This window comes from Macaca fascicularis, chromosome 19 (assembly GCF_037993035.2).
Source record: "Macaca fascicularis isolate 582-1 chromosome 19, T2T-MFA8v1.1".
Classification (NCBI taxonomy): domain Eukaryota; kingdom Metazoa; phylum Chordata; class Mammalia; order Primates; family Cercopithecidae; genus Macaca; species Macaca fascicularis.
The window spans coordinates 24,741,914-24,766,729 of record NC_088393.1 but is presented as its reverse complement, the minus strand read 5'-3'; the positions used below and the strand labels follow the sequence as shown (position 1 = coordinate 24,766,729).

The 24,816-nt window shown below is 44.5% G+C and overlaps 1 protein-coding gene and 1 long non-coding RNA gene across 7 annotated transcripts in view; both read right to left on the bottom strand.

Annotated features, from left to right (window-relative positions):
- The window catches only part of ZNF254 (zinc finger protein 254), an 88,788-nt gene that overhangs the window by 47,492 nt on the left and 16,480 nt on the right, over window positions 1-24,816 (bottom strand). The gene's annotated exons all lie outside the window — the stretch shown is intronic.
- On the bottom strand, window positions 4,888-23,008 carry LOC135968654 (uncharacterized). Its single transcript, XR_010583574.2, has 2 exons — window positions 17,271-23,008; window positions 4,888-5,773 (listed from the first exon to the last, which is right to left on the bottom strand). It is a non-coding gene; the product is annotated as an uncharacterized lncRNA (long non-coding RNA).

Sequence of the window (24,816 nt, the reverse complement as noted above, 5' to 3'; positions counted from 1 at the left end):
CCCAATCTGTAATCTCTGTTCCTGAGGTTTTAGTAACCCGATGTTTCTCTTTTGTCGCAGACAGCCCTGAAGATGAGTTTTCACCCCAGAGAACAGAAAGGTCAAGATGTGCTTGAAAAAGCGGTTGGGGAGCATTGGGTGAGGAAAGACCAGGCTGTCTAAGCATTCAGAGACACCTATGTAACTGTCCTTGCAATTAGGAGCCAGGCCCCAAAAAGCTTTCCACTGCATGTGTCTTTAACCTAGGCTCAGGCAGAATAGAAAAGTCACATAACCTAGGCCCTTCACCTAGTTACATGTCACAGTCACCCCAGTGGGAAGCACCCAGGCACGGGGAAAAAATTATGTCAGTGCTGAGACAAGTGATCTGTCACAATCCCCACTGTTGACAGGTCTCAGAGACAAAAAATTGTCGTATCATCTTGTTTAGTAGGCCAAGGACATTCACTATGTTTCCTGTGGACAGGGAACAGGCAGAAATATTACATCACCTGTGTGTTGTGCCTAGGGATTAGTCACTCCCCCTTCTGTGGTCAGGGCCCAGGCAGGAGCAAAGAGTAACATCATATAGGTGCTTGGCCCAGATATGTTACAATGTCTCCTAGGGAAAAGCCTATGTAAAAGTCCAGAGTAGGGGGCCTTCTCTTTTGGCTTTGGAGCTCCCCTCCCTCTGTCTCTGTACAGGGGAGCTTCTTCCTTCTGTCTTCTCCCTTCCTTCTTGCCTATTAAACTCTCCACTCCTTAAAACCAAGAAGAAAAAAAAAAGTGGAGAGTAACATCAAATAGATGATGGGTTCTATTTCCATCTATTTCCAAAAATGGCCCCTGTAGTCAGGATATAGGTAGGAGATTCATATTACCTGGGTGTTGGACCCAGCAATATGTTATAATAGCCCATGTGGGCAGGGCATAGAAAGGACAAACACATTACCTGGGTGCAGGGACCAGTGATATGTCACAATGTCCTCTGTGGCAGGAACAAGACAAGAGTATAGGGTCACATCATCTACATACTGGTTCCAACAATATGTCCCAATCCTATCTGTGTGCTGGGCGCAGGCAGGAGTCAAATCCCTCAGGTTTTGAGCAGAGATGTGTGTCACAATCACACACGCAGAAAGGCTCAGGAATAACATGAATAATTCCTCACATATTCCCATTATAGGTATGAGAGGCAAGACCATTTGGAAGCTGGGTCTAAGTGCACAAATCACAATCTCAATATGGATGAATTCATGAAAAAGAGCCTCAATCTCTCCCTCAGACTGTCTTCTCAGTAAACTCATGCCTCACAGGTGTGCTGAATCTTGATCTGAGTCAACAGCCCAGCTGTGGACCAGATCCACATATGGGAGTCAATTTTGCAACTTTCCACTGCCTCCAGGGGTGAGATTCAGAACTTCAGAAGTAGATTGTGTTCTTCTAAAAGGATGACATATTTACTGTTGACTGGGTGTGAAAATCAGTATCACAATGTCACCTGTGTGCTGGGCCATGTAAGGGCATTCAATGCATTACCTGAGGACTTTATGCAATATACATGTGAGTCACAATTCACTCTAAGACATTTGTGATGGTATGGACCCTTGAAAGTACGTGTTGCTCTGATCCCAGAAATGAGAGTCAACATCTCTTCAATTGGCTGATCCATATAGGAGAGTCCTCATCTGCCTATGAGCTACATTTACAAGTGAGTCATCATTTGTAGCTTTAGAAATGAGCCATTCCTGGCTGGATGTCTGCATATCACAGTCACAATTCCAACTATGGACTGCATCTGCATATGAGATTTCGGACCTCACCAGTGGGTTCTGTCTATGTTGAGGTTACAATTATAATGAGTGGCAGAATGTTCTTTTTTTCTTTTTCTTTTTTCTTTTTTGAGACAAAGTCTCGCTCTGCTGCCCAGGATGGAATGTAGTGGCACGATCTCAGCTCACTGCAACCTCCGCCTCCTGGGTTCAAGTGATTCTCCTCCCTCAGCCTCCTGAGTAGCTGGGACTACAGGTGAGTGCCACCACACCTGGCTAATTTTTTGTATTTTTAGTAGAGATGGGGTTTTACCATGTTAGTCAGGATGCTCTCAATCTCGTAACCTCGTGATCCGCCCACCTCATGCTGAGATTACAGGCACAAGCCAGCCTCCCAAAGTGCTGAGATTACAGGTGTAAGCCACCATGCCTGGCAGGATATTCCTTTTTTTTTTTTTTTTTTTTTTTTTGAGATGGAGTCTCACTCTATCACCAAGGCTGAATGGCAGTAGTATGATCTCGGCTCACTGCAACCTCCGCCTCCTGGATTCAAGCAATTCTCCTGCCTCAGCCTCCTGAGTAGCTGGGATTACAGGCACCTGCCACCACACCTGGTGCATTTTTGTATTTTTAGTAGAGATTGGGTTTCACCATGTTGGCCAGGCTGGTCTTGAACTCCTGATCTCGTGATCCACCCATCTCAGCCTCCCAAAGTGCTGGGATTACAGGCTTGAGCCACCGTGCCCGGCCAGGATATTCTTTTAAGAAACACAATCTTGGGCTGGGAGCAGTGGCTCACGCCTGTAATCCCAGCACTTTGGGAGGCCAAGGCGGGTGGATCACCTGAGGTCAGGAGTTCAAGACCAGCTTGGCCAACATGGTGAAAATCCATCTGTACTAAAAATACAAAAATTAGCTGGGCTTGGTGGCACGCACCTGTAGTCGCAGTTACTCGGGAAGCTGAGGCAGGAGAATCACTTGAACTCAGGAGACAGAGGTTATAGTGAGCTGAGATCATGCCACTGCACTTTAGCCTGGGTGACAAAGTGAGACTCCATCTCCAAAAAAGAAAAGAAACACAATATCATCAGTGTTTTTATCCCTTGATGACACTCTATGTGCCACCCGAGGGCTTTATACAATATTTGAGAGAGTGGTAATTCTCTATGACCTTGTCAAAAAGAAGAGACTAAGGATTATTTTTGTTTTCCTAAGCCTAGCTAGGAGAGAGTATAACTCTTTTATTGCCTAGTTCAAGGTATAAGAATCATCATAGCAATTGCAAGTTGAAGCAAGATATATGTCCCAATGACATTGGTGGGTAGGAAGTGAACAGAATAGTGACATCACCTGGGTCTCGTCTAAAGGTATGTCACAATCTTTTTTGAAGGCAAGGACCAAACAGGAGAGTCATATCACATCACCTAGGTTCTTGGCAGGGGATGGATTAAAATCTAATCCTATAAGATGGCCGCAGGTAGACTGGGTGCAGTGGCTCATGCCAGTAATCCCAGCACTTTGGGAGGCCAAGGCAAGTAGATCACCTGAGGTCAGGAGTTAGAAACCAGCCTGACCATCATGGTAAAACCCCACCTCTACTAAAAATACAAATATTAGACCAGTGTGGTAATGCATGACTGTAATCCCAGCTACTTGTAATCCCAGGCTAAGGCAGAAGAACTGCTTGAACCCAGGAGGCGGAGGTTGCAGTGAGCCAAGATCACATCACTGCACTCTAACCTGGGCAACACAGTGAGACTTTGCCTTAAAAAAAAAAAAAAAAGACGAGATGGGCACAGGCCACAAGTCACATCACCTGGGTGCTGGTCCCAGTGATACGTTACAATGGTCTCTTTAAGCAACACCCTGAGAGGATAGACACACACTGGGTGGCTGATCCCAGTGATATGTCACAATCTTTTATTTGTGCACGGTGCATGTAGGTGAGGAGAGTCACATTTCTTAGGTGATGGATGCCAAAATAGGTCACAAGGCCGTCTGTGGGGAGGGCCCAGGCAGAGGTCTCTCATCCCCTAATGTCAGATGCAGTGATATGTAACAATATGTAAAATATGAAAGGTTCAGCCAAAAGATGAGTTACATCATCTAGGTGCTGGGCCCAGTGATACATCACAATTCCCTTGTGGCAAGGTACAGGCTGAGGAAGAGTCACATCACTACCTAGGCAATAAATAAAAAGTTATTTCATAACACTCTTGTGGCCAGGGCTTATGTGGAAGACTCATGTTACCTGGGTGGCAGACCCAGCTATATGTCACAATGCAAAATGTTTGCAGGGCACAGACAAGAGAAAAGAGTTCCATTATGTAGGTGCTGTGCCCAGTGATATATCACAATCTCTTTTTGGTAAGAGTCCAAGCTGTAGAGGAAGCTTCGCATCACCTAAATGCTGTATTCAGCAACATGTCACAATTCCCTCTGAGAGGACAAGCCAGGAAGAAAAGTCACATCACCTAGGTAAAAGACCCAGAAATATTTTATAATGCTATCTTTTTGTAGGATTCAGGAAGAAAACAGGAGTCAGATAACGTAGAAGCTGGACCCAGCTATGTGGCACAATCACTACTGTAGGCAAGGCCTTGGCATGAGAGGAGAGTCATATCAGATAGGTGCTGGGCCCAGCGATATGTAACGTTTCCTACTGTGGACAGGTCCAGAAAGATAAAAAGAGTCCTATCATTTAGGCGACTGACCCAGAGATATGTCACAATGACGATTTGGGCAGGAACCAAGAAGAAGAATCACATCCCCTGTGTGCTGGGCCCAGCAATAAGTCACTCTTGCTTCTGTTAGTGTGACCCAGGCCCAAAGATATATTATAATCTAACCATGGACAAAGTGAAGATGAGAGAGGAGAGTCACATAAAATAGCTGACGGGCAGAAAACTCACACCATCTAGGTTTAGGGCTCAGCAATATGTCACAATGTTTTTCATGGGCAAGTCCAAGAAAAAAAGCATATCCCTTTGGTGCTTAGTTCAGTAATATTTCACAATCTTTCCTGCAAGAAAAAACTAAGAAATAAAAAAAAAAAATAGCTATATGCTGTGAAAGGTCACAATACTTCCTGGGAACAGAGACCAGGTAACACAAGAGAGTCACATCACCTGTGGGATTGGTGCAAAGACATTTTTTTATTTTTATTTTTTATTTTTTTTGGAAATGGAGTCTCACTCTGTTGCCCAGGATAGAGTGCAGTGGCATGATCTCGGCTCACTGCAGTCTCCACCTCCTGGGCTCAAGCGATTCTCCTGCCTCAGCCTCTTGAGTAGCTGGGACTACAGGCACCCATTACCACACCTGGCTGATTTTTGGTTTTGTTTGTTTGTTTGTTTGTTTGTTTTTAGTAGAGACAGGTTTTCACCATATTGACCAGGCTGGTCTCAAACTCCTGACTTTGTGATCTGCCCACCTTGGCCTCCCAAAGTGCTGGGATTACAGACATGAGCCACTGTGCCTAGCCACAAAGACATTTCAAAATGCCTCCTGTAGGCAAAGCCCAGGCATAAAAGTTACATCACCTGAGTGTTAAACCCAGCAATGTCACAATGGCCCAAGTGGGCAAATCACAGGCAGAAGAGTCACAAATTGTCAGTGCAGGGTCCAGCAATATGTCACAATATCCCCTGAAGGCAAAAACCTAAAAGAAGAGTCACATAAGCTAGGAGCTGGGTGTAGCAATATGCTACAATTTCCCTGTAAGCAGGGACCAACAGAAGAAGAGAGTCACATCCTCTGGATGCTGGGCCCAGTAATGTGTCAACCATCTTTCCTGTAATAAAGACCCAGGCAGGAGAACCACATCATCTGGTTGCTGACCACAGCAATACGCCGCAACTTTCTGTATAGGCAGGTGTAGGCAGAAGAGAAGAGTCACATCTCCTGGATGAGGAATGCAGAGACATGTCACAAAGCCCCTTGTAGGAAGGGCCTAGGTAGGAGACTCCCATCCCTTAGGTGTTGAGTTCAGCAATACATCACAATACCCAAATATGTGGAGCCTGAAAAAAAGAAGAAAGTTGCATCATCTAGATGTGAGGCCAGTGATGTGTCACAATTTCTCTGTGAGCAGAGATCAGGCAGGAGAAGAGAGTAACATTTCCATGGTGATGGGCATTGAGTTATGTCACAAGGTCCCCTGTAGGAAGGCCCAGAAAAAAAGTTACATCCATCACCCAGGTGTTGAACCCAATAATATTTAACAATGTCTAATGTGATATATTGAGCCACAATATGGCACAACATGTAAGGCACACGTGGGAGAGTCACATAACATGGGTGCAGGATTCAGAAATAATTGGCAATACCCAAAATTTGTGGGATTCCCCCCCGCAAAAAAAAAAAAAGAGGAGAGCCAAATCACCGAGCTGCTGGATTCAGTGATAAATCACAATCTTACCTTTGGACTGAGACCAGGCAGCAAAATCAAATCACGTGGGTGCTGAACGTAGGCATATGTAACAATCACACCCAAAGGAAGGTCCAGTAATGAATTAACAATCCTGCACAGGTCCCAGTTCTAGGTATGAGAGTCACCACATTTCCTATGTTGGGTCTAAGTATGGTAGTGACAATCTCACCAATAAACTGGATGGGAGCCTGAGAGCCTTCATTCCTCCTGTAAACTCTGTTTACTCTGGCACTAAGCCCAGGGAGAATTTTCATGGGGTCACACAGAATTCTCATCTGCCAATGAACTGGGTTTAGAAATAAGTCATCATTCCAACTCTGGCTGGATGTTCACATGATAGTCACAATTTCTTTTTTTTTTTTTTTTTTTTAATTTATTTATTATTATTATACTTTAAGTTGTAGGGTACATGTGCATAACGTGCAGGTTTGTTACATATGTATACTTGTGCCATGTTGGTGTGCTGCACCCATCAACTCGTCATTTACATCAGGTATAACTCCCAATGCAATCCCTCCCCCCTCCCCCCTCCCCATGATAGGCCCTGGTGTGTGATGTTCCCCTTCCTGAGTCCAAGTGATCTCATTGTTCAGTTCCCACCTATGAGTGAGAACATGCGGTGTTTGGTTTTCTGTTCTTGTGATAATTTGCTAAGAATGATGGTTTCCAGCTGCATCCATGTCCCTACAAAGGACACAAACTCATCCTTTTTGATGGCTGCATAGTATTCCATGGTGTATATGTGCCACATTTTCTTAATCCAATCTGTCACTGATGGACATTTGGGTCGATTCCAAGTGTTTGCTATTGTGAATAGTGCTGCAATAAACATACGTGTGCATGTGTCTTTATAGCACCATGACTTATAATCCTTTGGGTATATACCCAGTAATGGGATGGCTCGGTCATATGGTACATCTAGTTCTAGATCCTTGAGGAATCGCCATACTGTTTTCCATAATGGTTGAACTAGTTTACAATCCCACCAACAGTGTAAAAGTGTTCCTATTTCTCCACATCCTCTCCAGCATCTGTTGTTTCCTGACTTTTTAATGATTGCCATTCTAACTGGTGTGAGATGGTATCTCATTGTGGTTTTGATTTGCATTTCTCTGATGGCCAGTGATGATGAGCATTTTTTCATGTGTCTGTTGGCTGTATGAATGTCTTCTTTTGAGAAATGTCTGTTCATATCCTTTGCCCACTTTTTGATGGGGTTGTTTGTTTTTTTCTTGTAAATTTGTTTGAGTTCTTTGTAGGTTCTGGATATTAGCGCTTTGTCAGATGAGTAGATTGCAAAAATTTTCTCCCATTCTGTAGGTTGCCTGTTCACTCTGATGGTAGTTTCTTTTGCTGTGCAGAAGCTCTTTAGTTTAATGAGATCCCATTTGTCAATTTTGGCTTTTGCTGCCGTTGCTTTTGGTGTTTTAGACATGAAGTCTTTGCCCATGCCTATGTCCTGAATGGTACTACCTAGGTTTTCTTCTAGGATTTTTATGGTATTAGGTCTAACATTTAAGTCTCTAATCCATCTTGAATTAATTTTCGTATAAGGAGTAAGGAAAGGATCCAGTTTCAGCTTTCTACTTATGGCTAGCCAATTTTCCCAGCACCATTTATTAAATAGGAAATCCTTTCCCCATTTCTTGTTTCTCTCAGGTTTGTCAAAGATCAGATGGCTGTAGATGTGTGGTATTATTTCTGAGGACTCTGTTCTGTTCCATTGGTCTATATCTCTGTTTTGGTACCAGTACCATGCTGTTTTGGTTACTGTAGCCTTGTAGTATAGTTTGAAGTCAGGTAGCGTGATGCCTCCAGCTTTGTTCTTTTGACTTAGGATTGTCTTGGAGATGCGGGCTCTTTTTTGGTTCCATATGAACTTTAAAGCAGTTTTCCCAATTCTGTGAAGAAACTCATTGGTAGCTTGATGGGGATGGCATTGAATCTATAAATTACCTTGGGCAGTATGGCCATTTTCACGATATTGATTCTTCCTATCCATGAGCATGGTATGTTCTTCCATTTGTTTGTGTCCTCTTTTATTTCACTGAGCAGTGGTTTGTAGTTCTCCTTGAAGAGGTCCTTTACATCCCTTGTAAGTTGGATTCCTAGGTATTTTATTCTCTTTGAAGCAATTGTGAATGGAAGTTCATTCATGATTTGGCTCTCTGTTTGTCTGCTACTGGTGTATAAGAATGCTTGTGATTTTTGCACATTAATTTTGTATCCTGAGACTTTGCTGAAGTTGCTTATCAGCTTAAGGAGATTTTGGGCTGAGACAATGGGGTTTTCTAAATATACAATCATGTCATCTGCAAACAGGGACAATTTGACTTCTTCTTTTCCTAACTGAATACCCTTGATTTCTTTCTCTTGCCTAATTGCCCTAGCCAGAACTTCCAACACTATGTTGAATAGGAGTGGTGAGAGAGGGCATCCCTGTCTTGTGCCAGTTTTCAAAGGGAATTTTTCCAGTTTTTGCCCATTCAGTATGATATTGGCTGTGGGTTTGTCATAAATAGCTTTTATTATTTTGAGGTACGTTCCATCAATACCGAATTTATTGAGCGTTTTTAGCATGAAGGGCTGTTGAATTTTGTCAAAAGCCTTTTCTGCATCTATTGAGATAATCATGTGGTTCTTGTCTTTGGTTCTGTTTATATGCTGGATTATGTTTATTGATTTGCGAATGTTGAACCAGCCTTGCATCCCAGGGATGAAGCCCACTTGATCATGGTGGATAAGCTTTTTGATGTGTTGCTGAACCCGGTTTGCCAGTATTTTATTGAGGATTTTTGCATCGATGTTCATCAGGGATATTGGTCTAAAATTCTCTTTTTTTGTTGTGTCTCTGCCAGGCTTTGGTATCAGGATGATATTGGCCTCATAAAATGAGTTAGGGAGGATTCCCTCTTTTTCTATTGATTGGAATAGTTTCAGAAGGAATGGTACCAACTCCTCCTTGTACCTCTGGTAGAATTCAGCTGTGAATCCATCTGGTCCTGGACTTTTTTTGGTTGGTAGGCTATTAATTATTGCCTCAATTTCAGAGCCTGCTATTGGTCTATTCAGGGATTCAACTTCTTCCTGGTTTAGTCTTGGAAGAGTGTAAGTGTCCAGGAAATTATCCATTTCTTCTAGATTTTCCAGTTTATTTGCGTAGAGGTGTTTATAGTATTCTCTGATGGTAGTTTGTATTTCTGTGGGGTCGGTGGTGATATCCCCTTTATCATTTTTAATTGCGTCGATTTGATTCTTCTCTCTTTTCTTCTTTATTAGTCTTGCTAGTGGTCTGTCAATTTTGTTGATCTTTTCAAAAAACCAACTCCTGGATTCATTGATTTTTTGGAGAGTTTTTGTGTCTCTATCTCCTTCAGTTCTGCTCTGATCTTAGTTATTTCTTGCCTTCTGCTAGCTTTCGAATGTGTTTGCTCTTGCTTCTCTAGTTCTTTCAATTGCGATGTTAAAGTGTCAATTTTAGATCTTTCCTGCTTTCTCTTGTGGGCATTTAGTGCTATAAATTTCCCTCTACACACTGCTTTAAATGTGTCCCAGAGATTCTGGTATGTTGTATCTTTGTTCTCATTGGTTTCAAAGAACATCTTTATTTCTGCCTTCATTTCGTTATGTACCCAGTAGTCATTCAGGAGCAGGTTGCTCAGTGTCCATGTAGTTGAGCGGTTTTGATTGAGTTTCTTAGTCCTGAGTTCTAGTTTGATTGCACTGTGGTCTGAGAGACAGTTTGTTATAATTTGTGTTCTTGTACATTTGCTGAGGAGTGCTTTACTTCCAATTATGTGGTCGATTTTGGAGTAAGTACGATGTGGTGTGAGAAGAATGTATATTCTGTTGATTTGGGGTGGAGAGTTCTATAGATGTCTATTAGGTCTGCTTGCTGCAGAGATGAGTTCAATTCCTGGATATCCTTGTTAACTTTCTGTCTCGTTGATCTGTCTAATGTTGACAGTGGAGTGTTGAAGTCTCCCATTATTATTGTATTGGAGTCTAAGTCTCTTTGTAAGTCTCTAAGGACTTGCTTGATGAATCTGGGTGCTCCTGTATTGGGTGCATATATATTTAGGATAGTTAGCTCTTCCTGTTGAATTGATCCCTTTACCATTATGTAATGGCCTTCTTTGTCTCTTTTGATCTTTGATGGTTTAAAGTCTGTTTTATCAGAGACTAGGATTGCAACCCTCGCTTTTTTTTGTTCTCCATTTGTTTGGTAAATCTTCCTCCATCCCTTTATTTTGAGCCTATGTATGTCTCTGCATGTGAGATGGGTCTCCTGAATACAGCAGACTGATGGGTCTTGACTCTTTATCCAGTTTGCCAGTCTGTGTCTTTTAATTGGAGCATTTAGTCCATTTACATTTAAGGTTAAGATTGTTATGTGTGAACTTGATCTTGCCATTATGATATTAACTGGTTATTTTGCTCGTTAGTTGATGCAGTTTCTTCCTAGCATCGATGGTCTTTACATTTTGGCATGTTTTTGCAATGGCTGGTACCGGTTGTTCCTTTCCATGTTTAGTGCTTCCTTCAGGGTCTCTTGTAAGGCAGGCCTGGTGGTGACAAAATCTCTAAGCATTGGCTTATCTGTAAAGGATTTTATTTCTCCTTCACTTATGAAACTTAGTTTGGCTGGATATGAAATTCTGGGTTGAAAATTCTTTTCTTTAAGAATGTTGAATATTGGCCCCCACTCTCTTCTGGCTTGTACAGTTTCTGCCGAGAGATCTGCTGTTAGTCTGATGGGCTTCCCTTTGTGGGTAACCCACCTTTCTCTCTGGCTGCCCTTAAGATTTTTTCCTCATTTCAACTTTGGTGAATCTGGCAATTATGTGTCTTGGAGTTGCTCTTCTCGAGGAGTATCTTTGTGGCGTTCTCTGTATTTCCTGGATTTGAATGTTGGCCTGCCCTACTAGGTTGGGGAAGTTCTCCTGGATGATATCCTGAAGAGTGTTTTCCAACTTGGTTCCATTTTCCCCCTCACTTTCAGGTACCCCAATCAGACGTAGATTTGGTCTTTTTACATAATCTCATACTTCTTGCAGGCTTTGTTCATTTCTTTTTCTTCTTTTTTCTTTTGGTTTCTCTTCTCGCTTCATTTCATTCATTTGATCCTCAATCGCAGATACTCTTTCTTCCAGTTGATCGAGTCGGTTACTGAAGCTTGTGCATTTGTCACGTATTTCTCGTGTCATGGTTTTCATCTCTTTCATTTCGTTTATGACCTTCTCTGCATTAATTACTCTAGCCATCAATTCTTCTACTTTTTTTTCAAGATTTTTAGTTTCTTTGCGCTGGGTACGTAATTCCTCCTTTAGCTCTGAGAAATTTGATGGACTGAAGCCTTCTTCTCTCATCTCGTCAAAGTCATTCTCCGTCCAGCTTTGATCCGTTGCTGGCGATGAGCTGCGCTCCTTTGCCGGGGGAGATGCGCTCTTATTTTTTGAATTTCCAGCTTTTCTGCCCTGCTTTTTCCCCATCTTTGTGGTTTTATCTGCCTCTGGTCTTTGATTATGGTGATGTACTGATGGGGTTTTGGTGTAGGTGTCCTTCCTGTTTGATAGTTTTCCTTCTAACAGTCAGGACCCTCAGCTGTAGGTCTGTTGGAGATTGCTTGAGGTCCACTCCAGACGCTGTTTGCCTGGGTATCAGCAGCAGAGGCTGCAGAAGATAGAATATTTCTGAACAGCGAGTGTACCTGTCTGATTCTTGCTTTGGAAGCTTCCTCTCAGGGGTGTACTCCACCCTGTGAGGTGTGGGGTGTCAGACTGTCCCTAGTGAGGGATGTCTCCCAGTTAGGCTACTCAGGGGTCAGGGACCCACTTGAGCAGGGAGTCTGTCCCTTCTCAGATCTCAACCTCCGTGTTGGGAGATCCACTGCTCTCTTCAAAGCTGTCAGACAGAGTCGTTTGCGTCTGCAGAGGTTTCGGCTGTGTTTGTTATTGTTTACTGTGCCCTGTCCTCAGAGGTGGAGTCTACAGAGACAGGCAGGTTTCCTTGAGCTGCTGTGAGCTCCACCCAGTTCGAGCTTCCCAGCAGCTTTGTTTACCTACTTAAGCCTCAGCAATGGCGGGTGCCCCTCCCCCAGCCTCACTGCTGCCTTGCCGGTAGATCACAGACTGCTGTGCTAGCAATGAGGGAGGCTCCGTGGGTGTGGGACCCTCCCGGCCAGGTGTGGGATATGATCTCCTGGTGTGCCTGTTTGCTTAAAGCGCAGTATTGGGGTGGGAGTTACCCGATTTTCCAGGTGTTGTGTGTCTCAGTTCCCCTGGCTAGGAAAAGGGATTCCCTTCCCCCTTGCGCTTCCCAGGTGAGGCAATGCCTCGCCCTGCTTCAGCTCTCGCTGGTCGGGCTGCAGCAGCTGACCAGTACCGATCGTCCGGCACTCCCCAGTGAGATGAACCCAGTACCTCAGTTGAAAATGCAGAAATCACCGGTCTTCTGTGTCACTCGCGCTGGGAGTTGGAGACTGGAGCTGTTCCTATTCGGCCATCTTCGATAGTCACAATTTCAACTGCTGACTGTGTGTGTGTGAAATTCAGGGCCTTACCAGTGGGCTCTGTCTATGAGTGAGAGTGACAAGCCTAACAATTGGTGGGGTGTGCACATGAGAACCACAATCTCGTCTGTGTGCTGAATGCTGAAATGATACTCTCTGTACCACAAGAGATTTATTTTTTAAATCTAATGTGTTTTTTTGTTTTTTTTTTTGTTTTTTTTTTTTAGTCCGAGCTTTGCTCTTGTTGCCCAGGTTGGAGCGCAATGGCACAATCTTGGCTCAATGCAGCCTCCGCCTCCCAGGTTCAAGTGATTCTTCGGCCTCAGCCTCCCAAGTAGCTGGGATTACAGGCATGTGCCACCATGCCTGGCTAATTTTTTGTATTTAGTAGAGATGGGGTTTCACCATGTTGGTCAGAGTTGTGTCAAACTCCTGACCTCAGGTGATCCACCCGCCTCAGCCTCCCAAAGTGCTGAGCCACTATGGGAGGCATGAGCCACCATGCCCAGCAAGGGATTTATATAGTACGCAAGAAAGTGGTAATTTCCTATGACTTTGTACAAAAAAGGAGACCCAGGATCTTAATCATTACCTAAGGCCTAGCTATAAAAGACAGCATCTCTCCTATTGGATAGTTTGAGGTATGAGACTCACCATTGCACCTGTGAGCTAGGCCAATATATAATTTACAATCCTACCTACGAATAGGCAGAGAGAAGAGTCACATCACCTGAGTTTTTGGCCAGGAATACATCACAATCTTTACTGAGGGCAGGAACCAGACAGGACTGTCACATCACTTTAATACTAGCCAGGAATACGTTACAACCTTCTCCTGAAAGCAGGATACAAGCAGCAGAGTCACATCTCCTGGGTGCTGAGTCCAGCAATAGGTAACAATGCTTTCTATGGTCAAGGCCTATGCAGGAGAGACACATCACCCCGTACCTGGGCCTAGTGATAATTCACAAGTTTTCCTGTGGGCAGAATGCAGGCAAAAATGGAGTAACATCTCCTAGGTGATTGATGCAAAGATATGTCACAAGGCCCTCTGAAGACAGGGCCCAGACAGAAGCCTCCCATTTTATAGATTTTGGTCCTAGTAATATGCCCTAACATGCAAATATAGGGCTTAGGAAAAAAAAAAAAAAAAAAAAAAGGAGTCACATAACCTGAGTGTAGACCTTAGCAATATGTCACAATGCACTCTGTGGGCAGCGCCAAGAAAAAAAGACATCACCTGGGTGGAAGGTCCAGCCATATGTCACAATGCCACCTGTGGGCAGCACCAAGGCTGGAAGAGGGTCACATCTTTGAGGTGCAGAATCAAGAGATATGTCACAATCTCATCTCTGGGCTGGGCCAAGGCAGGAGAGTCAAATCACTACAATGCTTAGCAGACATAATCACACCTGAAGGAAATTCCAGGAATGAGATTAGAAATTTCATACATGTCCACATTCTAGATATGAGAGTCAACACTTCCTGTATGTTGGGTCTGAGTACATGAGTAAAAATCTCAAGAGCTGACAGACTTTTTGCAAGAGAGCCACAACTTCTTCTGCAGACTTATCCTTTCAGTGCAGTCACTGCCTCATGTGTATGCTGAAGTTTGGTCTGAGAGTCACCAGCCCACCTGTGAACCAGATCCACATATGAGAGTCAATTCTCCAACTTTCAACAGCCTCCACGTGTGAGATTCAGAACCTCAACAGTGGGATATGTTTATGTGGGAGAATGACAATCTTTATTGTTGCCTGGATGTGCATTCAAGAACACTATCGCACCTGTGTGCTGTGCACTCTTATGACACTCTCCATGTCACCTGAGGGCTTTATACAATATGCAAGAGTGGTGATCCTCTGTAACCTTCGTACAAGAAGGAAATCCAGAATCTTTTCTGTGGTTGTAAGCCCAGAGTCAACATCTCTCTAATTGGCTGAGTCCAGATAAGAGAATTCTCACCTTCCTGTGAGCTGGGTTTAGAAATGAGTCATCACCAGCTGGGTGCAGTGGCTAACGCCAGTAATCCCAACACTTTGGGAGGCCAAGGCGGGTGGATCACCTGAGATCATCAGTTTGTGACCAGCCTGACCAACACGGTGAAACCCCCGTCTCCACTAAAAATACAAAAAATTAGCTAGGCATGGTGGCAGGTGCCTGTAATCCCAGTTACTCAAGAGGCTGAGGCAGGAGAATTGCTTGAACCTGAAAGGCAGAAGTTGCAGTGAGCCGAGATCACGCCGTTGCCCTCTAGCCTGGGCAACAAGAGCGAAACTCCGTCTCAATAAAAAAAATAAAAATAATAAAAAAAAGAGAGCCATCTGGTGCAGTGGCTCATGCCTGTGATCCCAACATTTTGGAAGGCCAAGGCGGGCGGATCCCCTGAGGTTGGGAGTTCAAGACCAGCCTGACCAACATGGAGAAACCTCATCTCTACGAAAAATACAAACTTAGCCAGGTGTGGTGGCATATGCCTGTAATCCTAGCTACTTGGGAGGCTGAAGCAAAAGAATCACTTGAACCCAGGAGGCGAAGGTTGCAGTGAGCCGATATGGTGCCATTGCACTCCATGCTTAGGCAACAGGAGTGAGACTCTGTCTCAAAAAAAAAAAAAAAAAAAAGAAAAAGAAAAAGTCACTATCTTAGCTGTGACCATATGTTCACATATGACAGTCAAAGTTGCAACTGTGGAGTGCGTTGATGTGAGATTCAGGATCTCACCAGAGGGTTCTGTCCATGTGTGAGGATGACAATTCTTCTAAACTTTGGTGGTGTATTCATAGGACAAACACTATCTCATCTGCATGGTGGACCCTCTTATGACATTCTCCAACACACTAGGGCTTTACATATGTGAGGGAGTTTTAATTCTCTATGACTTTTGTATAGAAAGAAGAGCTAGGATCTTCTTTGTTTTCCTAACCGTAACTATAAGCAACATTCTCTCTCCTACTGGCTTCCTCGAGCTATGAAAATCATCGTTACATCTGTGTGCTTGGCCAGGTTATGTCACAATTCCACCTGTGGGTGGAGAACAAGCACAAGAGTCACATCAACTGTGTGCTGAGCCAGGGTTATGTCACAATCTTCCCTGACAGCATGCACCAGCCAGGAGAGTCACATCACAGGGTCCTCAACCAGAGATGTTACAATCCTCTCCTGAAAGCAGGGCACAGGAAGAAGAGTACGATCACCTGGGTGCTGGGCTCAGCTAAATGTGCCACAAGGCTCACTGTGGGCAAAGCCTAGAAAGGACAGACAAAACACCTGGTTGCTGGGCCCAGCAATATATCACTATCTTCTCTAAGGGAAGAATGCAGGTAGAAGTAGAGGGTTTCATCTCCCAGGTGATGGATAAAAAAAAATATATTCCAAGGTCCTCTGTGGGAGGGGCTCAGGCAGAAGCCTTCCAACCCCTAGGTGTTTGTTTCAGTAATATGTCACAATAACCAAAATACGCAGGTCTCAGGCAAGTGAAAAGTCACATCACCTAGGTGCTAAGTCCAGCGATCTGTGACAAACTTTTCTTTTGGCAGTACTCAAGTGGAACGGAAAAGTCAAATCGCCAAGATAATGAATGAAAAGATGTGTTAGAATAGTTCTGTGTGAGAGCCCATGCAGGAAAGTCACATAACCATGTTGATGGACCCAGAGACATGTTGAAATACGTGATGCTGGCCAGGTACGGTGGCTCACACCAGTAATCCCAGCACTTTAGGAGGCTGAGGTGGGTGGATCACCTGAGGTTGGGAGTCCGAGACCAGCCTGACCAACATGGAGAAACCTCATCTCTACTACAAATACAAAAATTAGCTGGGCTTGGTGGCACATGTCTGTAATCCCAGATACTCGGGAGGCTGAGGCAGAATTGCTTGAACCTGGGAGATGAAGGTTGCGGTGAGCTGAGATTGCGCCATTGCACTCCAGCCTGGGCAACAAGAGTGAAACTCCATCGCAAAAACAAACAAACAAACCAAAAAAACACACAAAAAAAGATGCATGCAGGTCTCAGGCACAAAAGGAGAGTAACATCACTTAGGTGCTGGATGCACCTAAATGCACATCACAATTTCTTCTTAATCACACCCCAAGCAGTAGCAGAGATTCCTACCACCTAGGTTCTTGGTCTAGCAGTATCTCACAATAACCCTGAGGGGAGGACATAGGTAAAAAAGTCACATTACCTAGGTGAAAAGCCTAGAGATACATCACAATGTCTTTTGTGAGTAGGGCTTATAAAGAAGAGGAGAGACATAGCCTAGATGCTGGGCTCAGCTTTATGTTCCAGTCACCCCAGTGGAAAGAAGCCAAGAATGAGGAAGAGTCACATCACATAGCAGCTACATCACATGGCATATCACAATTCCCACTGTGGACAAACCCCAGAAGAAAAGAGTCACATCATCCAGGCGGGAGGCCCAAACATATATCACAGTGACTCCTGTGTGCAGGGACCAGGCAGAATAATTACATCACTGTTTTGCTTGCCCCAGCAATAAGTCACTCTCTATTCTGTGGGCATGGCCCAGGCAGAAGAGGAATGTCATATCACGTAGGTAAAAAGGGCATTTACCTCAGCTTTGCCCATAGGAGAGATTGTAATGGGTCAAGAAATACGTCACAGTGCTCCCTGTGGTCAGGCTTCAGGCAGAGGACTCACATCTTCTTAGTGCTGAGCCCAGTCATATGTCTCAATGCCTTCTAAGGGCAGAGCCAAAGCAAAAAATAGTAACAACACCTTAGTGTTAGGCACAGTCATATGTCATAATCTCTTTTGTGAGCAAAACCTAAAAAAAGTATCACATCAGCTAGGAGCTGGGCCCAACAAATATGTCCCAACATCCCCTGTGATTAGGGAACAGGCAGGAAAAGTCAGTCACATTTCCAGGGTGATTGGATGATTGGTGAAGACATATATTACAATCCCCTCTGTACACAGGTCCAGGATGAAGTGTTACATCACCTAGGTGTTGGACTCAGCAACGTTACAATGGCCTATGTGTTTAGCGTACAAGCAAAAGATTAACATAACATAGGCCCAGCAATATGTCACAATACATCTGTGGGTAGCACCAAGGCAGAAGAGTCGACTCACATCACCTGGGTGCAACACCCAGCAATATGTCACAATGACCACTGTGGGCTGTATCAAGGCAGAATAGAATCATAGTACCAAGGGTCTGGGCCCGGTGATATGGCACTGTGAGCTGGGACCAGGATAAAAAGACAAATAACTCAGATGCTGGGCTAAGATGTATGTCACATGACACTTGTAGAAAGGTCTTGTGATGATATTAACAATTACACTCATGTCCTGAGTCAAAGGATGAGAGTCAATACCTCCAGCATGTTGGATCTAAGTACAGGGGTCACAATCTCAAAGGTGGACTGGAGCTGTGCATAAGAGCCTCAATTTCTTTTGCAAATGATGTGCCTTAGTCTGCACATGGTGGCTCACACCTGTAATCCCAGCACTTTGGGAGGCCAAGGTAAGCAGATCACTTGAGGTCAAGAGTTCAAGACCAGCCTGACCAACATGGTGAAACCCCAGCTCTACTAAAAATACAAAAAATTAACTGGCACAGTGGTGGGCACCCATAATCCCAGCTACTCAGGAGGCTGAGGCAGAAGAATCACTTGAACCCAGGAAGCAGTTTGCAGTGAGCCAAGATTGCACCGCTGCTCTCCAGCCTGGGTAACAAGAGCAAAACTCCATCTCAAAAGAAATAAATAAATTATGCTCCTTAGTGAAATTGCAGTCACAAAGCTGTGCTGAATTTTGGTTAATAAGTCACTAACCCAACTGTGGACAAAATCCACAAATGAGAGTCAATTTTCCAACATTGAACTGCCTCCAAAAGTGCGATTCAGAACCTCAAAAGAAGAGTGTAAGTGGATGAGTCTTTGGTACTGACTGGGTGTGAATATAAATTTCACAATCTCACCTGTGTGTTTGTCCCTGTCAGGGCACTCTCTTGTGGACTGTATATGGTGTGCATGAGAGTTGCAACCTGCTCTGAGAGCTTTGCGCTGCTTTGGACCCATGATCTAATGTGACCCTAAGTCTAGGTATGAGAGTCAACATCTCTCCAATTGGCTGGCTCCAGAGAGGAGAGTCCTCACCCACCTATAAGCTGGGTTTAGAAATGAGTCACCATCTCAAGTGTGGCCACATGTTCACATATGATAGTCACAATTTTATCTCTGGACTGCATCCATTCACAATTATGACCTCATCAGCGGGCTTTTCCATGTGTGAGGATGACAATCCTAAAAATTGGCAGGGAGTGCTTACATGAAACATGATCTAACCTGTTTGCTGGGTCCTATGATGACATGCTCTGTACCATCCGAGTGCTTTATACAATATACAAGAGAGTGGTAATTCTCTATAACCTTCATACAGAGAGCAGACCGGGATTTTACGCCTTTTTCTTTTGTTTCTTTTTTTGCGAGATGGAGTTTCGCTTTTGTTGCCCAGGCTGGAGTGCAATGGCGTGATCTCAGCTCACCACAACCCCCGCCTCCTGGGTCCAAGCGATTCTCCTGCCTCAGCCTCCTAAGTAGCTGGGATTACAGGCACGTGCCACCATGCCTGGCTAATTTTTTGTATTTTTAGTAGAGACAGGGTTTCTCCATGTTGATCAGGCTGGTCTTGAACTCCCAACCTCAGGTGATCCGCCCACCTTGGCCTCCCAATGTGCTGGGATTACAGGCGTGAGCCACCACACCCAGCCAGGAATTTTACTCCTTTTTCTAAGCTGTGAGAGATAGTATTTCTTCTACTAGCTGGTATGAGGTATTAGAGTCATCATCAAACCTGTGAGCTGGGCCGAGATATATGTCACCAACCAACTTGTTGGCACAAACCACTTAGGAGAGTGACATCACCTGGATGCTGGGCAAATGATATGTAATTTTTTTCCCTGAGGGCTGTGAAAAGGCAGGACAGTCACATCATCTGGGTTTTCAACCAGTGGCATGTTACAATTTTCTCCTGAAAGTTATGCACATGCAGGAGAGACACATCACCTGGTGGCTGGGCCCTGCAGTGTGTCACAATCTTTCCTGCGGGCAGAGTGCAGGCAGAAAAGGCATCACATCTTTTATGTAATGGATGCAGATACATGTCACAAGAACCCCTGGGGACAGGGCTGAGGTGGGAGCCTCCCATTTTTTAGGTGTTTGGCTCAGTGAAATGTCACAATAACCAAAATATGTGGTTGTTAGACAGAAGAGTCACATCAACGAAGTTCTGGTTTGAGTGACATGTCACAATCTTTCCTTTTGACAGGGATCAGAGAGGAGTCACATCACTTAGGTGATGAACAAAAAAAAAAATGTCCCAATAACCCCATGCTCATGGTACATGTGAGAGAGTTGAATCACCCATGTGTTGAACCCAGTGACATGTCAAAATGTACAATTTATGCAGGGCCCAGGCAGGAGAAGACAGTATCTTCACCTAGGTGTCAGGCCCAGTGACACATCACAATACCTTCTGTGACACAGTCCAAGCAGTAGAGAAGAATCACATTACCTAGGTGCTGAGTCAAAAACTATGTCACAAAAATCACTGAGGGGAGGGCCCAGGCAGGAGTCAAATTACCTAAATGAGGGGCTCAGGGATATGTTGCAATGACCTCTGTGGACTCAGAGAAACAGGACAGTCACATAATCTAGGTGCCAAGTAAAGCTATATGACACAATCACCCAAACTGATAGGCCCAGGCAAAAGAAGGGAGTCATATCACATAGGTGTTGGGCCAAGTGATGTGTCACAATCCTCATTATGGATAGTTCCCAGGAAGAAAAGGAGAGTCACGTCATCTAGATAATGAACCTAGAGATGTCACAATAAGCCATGCAGAAGAATGGAATCATTTGTGGGTTGATCCTAGTATAAGTCACTCTCTTTTTTGTGGGCATAGACCAGGCAGGAGAGTCATAACATCTAGGTGCTGGGCCCAGAGATAGGTCACAATCTCTACTATTAGCAAAGCCCAGGTAAGAAGGTAGAGTCACATCAAATAGTTGATGGACCAAGAGATATGTCACAATGTCCCCAGTAGGCAGGAGACAAATTACATTGGTGCTGGGCACTGCAGTGTGTCACAATGTCTTTTAAGGGCAGGGCCAGGCAAAATAATTTTGCTGATGGGCCTAGTGATGTGTCAGTTTTTTTGTGGGCAGAATCTACGAAGAGGCAAGTCACATCAGCTCGGTGCTGAAACCAGCAATAGATAGCATTATCCCCCAGTGAACAAGGACCAGGCAGGTGAAAAGATTCACATCACCTTGGTGACTGGCACAAAGGTATGTAACAATATCCCTGGAAGGCAGTGGCCTGGCAGGAAAGTTACATCACCTGGGTATTGAAACCAGTTTCACAATAGCCTAAGTAGACAGGGCACAGGTGGCAGAATTCCACCACCTGGGTGTTGAGCCTAAAGATACGTCACAATGTTCCTGTGGGCAAGGCTCAGGCAGGAGAGAAACATCTTCTAATTGCTGGGTCCAGTGATGTCACAATTTTCTCTGAGGGAGGAACACAGGTAGAAGAGAAGAGTCACATCTTTCTAGATAATGAGGCCAGAGACATGCCACAAAGCCTCCTATAGGCAGGGCCCAGGAAGGAACCTCTCATCCCCTAGGTGTCAGGCCCAGAGATGTCACAATACTCATAATATGCCATGCTCTGGCAATAAAGGCAAGTTAAATCACCTAAGTGCTAGGGTCAGGGATGTGTCACAATTCCTCTTTCATCAAGACCCAGGCATAAGTGGAGAGTCACACCACTTGGGTGATGAATGAAAAGATACATCATCATACCCCTGTAGGCAAAGCCCACGCAGGAGAGTTACATCACCTAGGTTTTGGCCCCAGTGATGTGTCAAAATACATAATGTATGCAGGGTTTATGCAGGAGAAAAGAGTAATACCACCTAGGATCCTGGCTAAGCAATATATCAAACTCTCTTTTTGGAACTATTGCAAGCACTAGAGGAGAGTCACATCACCTAAGTTCTCAGTCTATCAATATGTCACAATGCCCCCTGTGAAAATGACTGAAGAATAAGAGGAGAGTAACATAATCTAGGGGCTAGGCCAAGCTGTGTGTCACAATCACACCTGTGAACAGGGCCTAGGCATGAGAGGAGAGTCACATCACGTAAGTACTGGGCCACACAATATATCACAATCCCCATATGGACAGGTCCCAGGAAGACATCACCTAGGTGCTGGGCCAAGAAACATGTGACAATGTCTCTTATAGGAAACACAGGGTAGGAAAGGGGAGGTGATAACATTAAACATCTGATGGGCCAAGAGATATGTCACAATGCCCCCTGTGGGCAGGATCCAAGCTGGAGACACACATCACCTCAGTGTTGGGGCCATGAGTATCTTATAGTGCCTTCTGAGCGGAGGCCCAAGGCAAAAGAGCAATGTCATTATGCTGTTGGGCCCAGTGGTATGTTACAACTTTTGCTGCAGGTGAAACCTAGAAAGAAGAGCCACACCAGCCAGGTACTGGACCTAGCCATATGTCACAAGATGCTTTGTGAGAAGGAACTAGGCAGTAAAAGGCAGTCACATCACCCAGGTGATGAGCACAGAGATGTGTGACAATGGCTCCTGCAGGCAGAACCTAAATAAGGGAGTTACATTTTCTGGGTTTTAGACCCAGTAATATGTCACAATGACCCATGTGGGCAAAGCAGAGGCAGGAGAGTAACATAATCTAGGGGTGATGGCAGCAATATTTTACAATGCTCACTGTGGTCAGCACCAAAGCAGGAGAGAAAACTCCCATCACTGGCCAGGCACGGTGGCTCACGACTGTAATCCCAGCACTTTGGGAGGCCAAGGCAGGTGGATCACCTGAGGTCAGGAGTTCAAGACCAGCCGGACCAACATGGAGAAACCCTGTCTCTACTAAAAATACAAAAATTAGCCGGGCATGGTGGCGCATGCCTGTAATCTAAGCTACTTGGAAGGCTGAGACAGGAGAATTGCTTAAACCCAGGAGGCGGAGGTTGCTGTGAGCCGAGATTGTACCATTACAGTACAGCCTGGGCAACAAGAGCGAAACTCTGTCTCAAAAAAAAAAAAAAGAAAAGAAAAGAAAAGAAAAAGAAAAAGAAAATTCCCATCACCTGCATCACCTGGATGCAAGGCCCAGTGATATGTCACAATTTCTTACCTCTGTGTGGAAAGCAGAGAGGTAAGAAAAGAGAGTCACATCACCTAGTTTCTGGTCCAGCGATATGTCACGATTCGATCTGTGGGTTAAATCCAGGCAGGAGAGTAAACTCACTCAGGTTCTACACAGAGGCATGTGGCACAGTCACACGGGCAGGAAGGACCAAGATGAGATTAACAATCCTGTACACATCCCGCTTGTGTGTGCAGCAGCAGGCAGGAGAGGAGACTCACAATACCTGGGTGCAAGGCTCTCAGATATGCTACAATGTTTTTTTCGAATAGCACCAAAGCAGGAGAATAGTTACATCATCTAGGTGCTGGGTCCAGCAGTGTGGCACAATCCTATTTGTAGGCTGGGCCAATTCTGAAGAATCACATTACTCAGCTGCTGGGCAGAAGTGTGTCAAAATCGCACCTGAAGGAAAGACCAAGGATGAGACTAACAATCCTATATATACCACAATTCTCGGTATGACAGTCAACACCTCCTGCATGTTAAATCTAAGTACACAAGTCACAATTTTTAGAATGAGCTGAATCACTGAATGAGACTCTATCCCTCTTACTGGCTGCGTCACCTTAGTGGAATCACAGACGAACAGTGTGTTCAATCTTGGTCTGAAAGTCACCAACTTAACTGTGGACTAGATTCACTTATAATAGTAAATTTTCCAACTTGCGACTGTCTCTGGATATGAGATTCAGAACCTCCAGTGGACTGTGTTCATGTGAAAAGAGGATAATCTTTACCGTCGGCTGGGTGTGCATGAGTGTCAAAACCTCAACTGTACAATGGGCCTAGTTAGAACACTCTCTGTACCAACCGAGGAATTTATAAGGTTCCCATGAGAGTCGCAATCTTTTGTGATGGGGAGACATTTGTGCTGGTATGGACCCATGATCGTACCTATGGCTCTACGCCCAGATATGAGAGTTGTCACCTGCCTATAAGCTAGGCTTACTAATGAGTCACCACCTCAGCTGTTGCCTGATGTTCACATATGACAGTCACAATTTCAACTCTGCACTGCATCCACATGTAAGACTTAAGACCTCACCAGAAGGCTCTATCCATGGATGAGGGTGACAATCTTAACAATTGGCAAAGTGTGCATACATAAAACACAATCTCATCTGTTTTCTAGAGCCGTTACGATACTCTGTGTACCACTTGAGGGTTTTATACAATATGTGAGAGAGTGTAATTTTCTCTGACCTTTCTACAAAGGGGACAGTGAGAATCTTACCCATGTACTTAAGCCCACATATGAGAGACGGTATGTCTCCTATTGGCTGATTTCGATATGAGAGTCAACATCATACCTATGATCTGAACAAAGATATATGTCACAATCTCCCCTGTGAATAGGGGAGAGAGCAGGAGAGTTACATCATCTGGGTAACAGGCCAGGGATATGTCACAATCTTCTCTGAGAGCAGGCACCAGGCAGAAGAGTTAAAACCTGGGTGTGCTCAGTCAGTGATATGTTAAATTTCCTCCTGAAATCAGGGCACAGACAGTAGAGTCATATCACCTGGGTGCTGAGACCAGTGATATGTCACAATGCTCCCTGCAAGCAAAGCTCAGACAGGAGAAACACATCACCTGATTTCTGGGCAAGAAGATACGTCACAATCTCTCATTGTGGGGAAGCCTTGGTAGAAAAGGAGAGTCATATCAAATAGTTGATGCTCTTAAAGATATGTCATAATGCTCTGTTGTCAGGGTCCATACAGGAAACTCATGTCACCTTGTTGCTGGGCCCAGCAATATGTCACAATGCCTTTTGAGGTCCAGGCCAAGGCAAAACAGTAATGTCACACTGGCGTAGAGCTCCACAATATGTCTCAATCTCCCTTGCCAGCAGAACTTATGATGAAAGAACAATCACACTTGTTTGGTACGGAGC